The 4,668-nt window shown below is 31.1% G+C and overlaps 1 long non-coding RNA gene across 1 annotated transcript; it reads left to right on the top strand.

The window, feature by feature from the left end:
- Positions 1-1,803: 1,803 nt before the first annotated feature.
- On the top strand, positions 1,804-4,668 carry LOC130891356 (uncharacterized). The gene is made up of 2 exons (XR_009058888.1): positions 1,804-1,932; positions 4,388-4,668. It is a non-coding gene; the product is annotated as an uncharacterized LOC130891356 (long non-coding RNA).

Below are 4,668 nucleotides of genomic sequence, written 5' to 3'. Positions count from 1 at the left end.
ACTCCATGAAACTATTTGCATGTATTGGTATTTTATATATATGTATATAATTAACAATCAATAAAATATGTGTTTATTTTATGAAATTTGTCAAAATGGATTATTATTCAATAAGTATACTGAACTTGAGTCCGATATAGGATGTTGAATAGTAATCAAACCAAATGTAGATAGGACCAAAACCAATTATTTGGACAACCTACAAGGGATGAGACAGGCAAAGACTTTGCTGGGAAAATGTGTCAACCTAAGTAAAAACAATCTACGGATACTAACAGGAGTTCTATCGAGGCACTGTCGCCTTAACAAACACCTGAAGACACTAGTTCTATCAGATAATGCGGCGTGCAGGTTTTGTTGCACAGAGGACGAAAGATCTATCCACATCATCTCGAAGTGTGAAACACTAAGGACCACTACACCTGGGAGCTTATGAAATAGAAGACGAATATCTCTGGCAATTAAAGCCACCCCGCATTCTAGACTTTTTGAAAGGAGTGGGATTAATTGATCAGGTGTAAACACTGGGTCCTCCAATATCGCAGCAAGAAAGGGGGACACAATGTATACATACATAAAATAAAAACGAACGACGTCAATTCTGATTAAACAAGTGAACAAACGACTGGAACTCTGTTGTTTTATTCACGATTTAGTTGTGTTTGTACCCAATATTAAATTGAAAGAAAAATCGAAACATTCAATAAGACAACAATGTTAATTTGAGTTAATGTACTGATTGTGTGGGAGTTTTTAGGATAAAATTGAGACTTTTCGTTAAACCACGTAAGTAAATTAATGTAAGTGATAACATAATAATATTTGAAACCAAGAGAATAAAATGAATCACTTTTTCCAGTGCCTCTTTCTACATTCTCGCAACAGGTTGATATTATACATTATAGGTCTTTGAAATATGCTTTTGAAAAGTATTTTTATATTGAATTCAGACCTTAAACTGGATATATGAGTGTTAATGAACTTCTCTATTTGATCAAATTCTGTGTCTCTACCTCCAAACTTTCTGTTATCAATTTCCACCTCTTTTATCCATTTTTTCTTTTTCTCCTGCTCTTAATAACTTTTTCGATTTTTTTTCATTAATCATTCGGGAAAGGTGTCCCAACTATCTTGCTCGTTGGGGTCTTGACACCTGGGTAATCTGTAGTTATTCGTAATCGGTCATTATTTCTTTATTTGCTTTCTTCAGATCAATTTCCTCCAAAAATGTTTCTCAACAGTGCCGATTGTGCGAGATTTTGAATGAAGACTTTTTGTTAAATAGAATATCGACATTCGGTGTAAGTACTCGAACATAAATGTGAGCGATAATTTGATAATATTAATAATATGAAGAATTGTAGTAATAAAATGGATAATGTCCTTCAGAATCTCTTTTTATATAAATTTCATAATAGGTTATTTCTTCGAAACACACTTTTCTAAATATTAATTTTATAATGAATTCAGACCTTAAACTAGAGATATAATAATTATTTTAGAATCTACGAATGAAGTTGATTTAATGAACTAATGGATGTGTTAACTTTTTGAGAGACAATAAAATATCTGCACACTTTTGAATTTATATTTAATAACTTGATTCAATTGAATTATTCAAGGAATTTTTATGAAACATCTTTTGTTTACTTGAAGTTTTTAAAACAATCATATACATTTATTATATAATATTATATAATATGAGAAAATAAAAACCAGATTCCGTGGCAGTAGCAAATTCCATATGAAAACAAAATAAATGTCTATGTATATAAAAAACCACTTGGGAAGGTATGGTTATATAAATTACCCAGTGGCCATTATTATTGCCAATGTTTAAAAGTATTCCAACCAAGATGGGTGGAAAATCAACAGTGTTATTTTTGTTCATGAGCATGATATGTGTTGACATGTTTCCCTCGAAAATTAATAGTAAGTATATAAGTGAATTATCAGGCAAACTTTTTGAATATTCACTTTGATGTACTCGTACATCTTGAGTTTTACATTTGTTCTAAGAGAGGATTTTGATTATTATTATTATCGTTACTTGGTCTAAGTCAAACCTTATGATTTTCTTTGGTGGATTAATAAGAGCTAGACATTTCCAAATGATATGTCTGTGTAATTAGCAGTAGAATTCAGGCCGCCTAAGTTTGGAAAAAGAGAGAGAAATCCTTTATTGTCAAAAAATCGTTAACAAAAGCTTGTAAAAACTAAAAAAAATTCAGACACAAAAATAACTAAATAAAAATAAAAATAAAATAAAATTTCAATATACATAAATATTATTTTTAGAATAGAAGTCGTTTATAGAGTAGAAGGCACTAATAATAGCGGATTGCAAAAAAATATGATATTGATTTGATTTGGTCTTTCATAGCCTAACTAGTTTTTCAGCAACTGCATTGCCTCTAAGTCGCCTATGTCCAGAGATCCACAGCTGCTCTATCTCTCAGTTCCCAGTCTTATTGAGTGTCACATTTGATGTTAGATGTTATTAGAGACAATGCACTGTCTGCAAAGATGTATCTATAGTTTTTTTGCAGCTAGTTGTGGAGCGCTCAGTATGTCCTTTGGCTCGGGCTACATAACAGGAGCGTATCTTCTCCTTTGCACTTAAGTACTTCTGTTCCAATCAGTTCGTCTCCTCTAGATCAATCTATGTGGTCATGTCACCATCTGAAAACAAGCTGAACACTGATCTCATTTTGGTTAATTTTCTCACAATTAGAAAAACTTGAACTTGAAATTCTTGTCAGGTAGATACGTCCGTTGGATCCTTTTAGGGGGCAGCGGATCAAATCAATCAGATTTAATCAATGAACTTAATTTTATATAGTGGTGGATTAGCACTATGAATAACTTTCAAATATTTCAAACATGGTTCCAGAATGAAAGGCTCCAGGAAGTCCAAAATCTATAATTGTGTCTGTTTATTGAATAAGATATACCGTGTATAACATCAATCATGAATCACAAAACAGCAATCGTTTATATAGATTTTTAAGGATAAGCCAAATAAAACAAAATTTTCTGCATAATAAATATATCGAAAAAATTGTGGTCTATTTTCTTAGTAATTAGAGAAATTAAGAAGCCGTCAAAGAAGAGTCTTATCTTTCTTTATCATGGTAGTGCAATCTCTCACACTTGTACTGGATCAATTGAATTTTTAACTACCCACAAGATCTATTTGAGGACCATCTTGCAATTCTAAGTTGCCTGCAATTTGTCTTGTTGACACATCAAAAATAAACTGCATTATTGACTCCAAAAGAATGTTTTTTTCACATATGGAGCAATGGAATAATGGAAATATTTTGCATTATTAATTTTTGTATTGTTAGGCTAAAAATCTAAGTGACATCTCTTTATCATATATTCATTAACTTATTTTGCGATGTATCAAGATTTCAATACATGAATGAAGTATTATATAAAAGTTCAGACATACGTAAGAAAACTCTTAACATGGAAAAACATTTCAACTTAACTTAATAAATTCCATATTATATAATATGTGTATAATATTGGACCACTCTCAAAGCGACTCATGGCTCTAAACAATATATTTAGGAGCTTCCAAAATTAGACTGATAGAGAGGGCAATAGCTTGTTAGGATTATTCAGTAAATTCAACAATTTATATAAAATACTCCACCCTTTGTGAAGAGTATATTAAGATACCACAAACTTCAAGATTTCTACAACAAAATATAGGTTTATAATTCAACTCCAACCAACAGCTTATATGATAAAGAAAGACAAACATATTATCCAGTTTTTACATACTGACCTTTCAGCACCATTACTCATTATGCCTCATATTTTATAAACAACTATTTATTAACCCAAGCCAGTGACAACATTAACAGATACTAATGGGAAGGAACTAAGCTTACCATGTCACATCGCCATTGAAAATTTGATTCTCACGATTCATTCAATCTTCAAGATTGGTTCATCAACTAGCTCACTCGAGCACAAATAAGATGCTATCTGCTATGCTTATCAGATATATATTTTCCGAAACACAACTGATTTTGGCATTAATTTCAAATGTTTTCTAGAATTTTTTCATTCTATTAAAATTCAAGTTTTCTCTATCAACTTTCTTACCCAAGAGCAAACAGGATCCAATCCGTTCTTCTTATCAAAGATGTAATTTTGAGGACACTAAATAACAGAAGATTTTGAAATTCACTTTATTTCAAGTATAACGTTTAATTTAATATTCAAGGTTGCTTAATTAAAGAGAATTGAAAGCGACAGTTGAACTTTTTGGTGAATTAGAGTGGGTAATAACAATATTCATCTCATTATTCACCGGAATGCTGTTAAAACTGTATTTCACACCAAATTTATTTATGTTGTTTTATTTTAGATGGTAATCATAAAATAGGTATGGGCTCTGTGGATAGTGGTCAAGAAATACCTACGAAAACTACAGGAACCAAATACCAGCATCATTCTCATCATTTGATTCATGTGGGAGCAAACGGATGTCCACCAAATCAACTCAAAGATCCGATTGGAAAATGTCGTAATAAAGAGAATTGAAAACAAGAATGTTGTTATTTGAAGACTTATTTCGCACCTTTTTTATAGATTAATGATTTTATTATGTAAAATATGCTAGCACCAATAGATGTGTATTCTGATCTA

This window comes from Diorhabda carinulata, chromosome 3 (genome assembly GCF_026250575.1).
Source record: "Diorhabda carinulata isolate Delta chromosome 3, icDioCari1.1, whole genome shotgun sequence".
Taxonomy (NCBI): Eukaryota; Metazoa; Arthropoda; class Insecta; order Coleoptera; family Chrysomelidae; genus Diorhabda; species Diorhabda carinulata.
The sequence above is the reverse complement of the archived record's forward strand: the minus strand, read 5'-3'. Positions and strand labels throughout refer to the sequence as shown.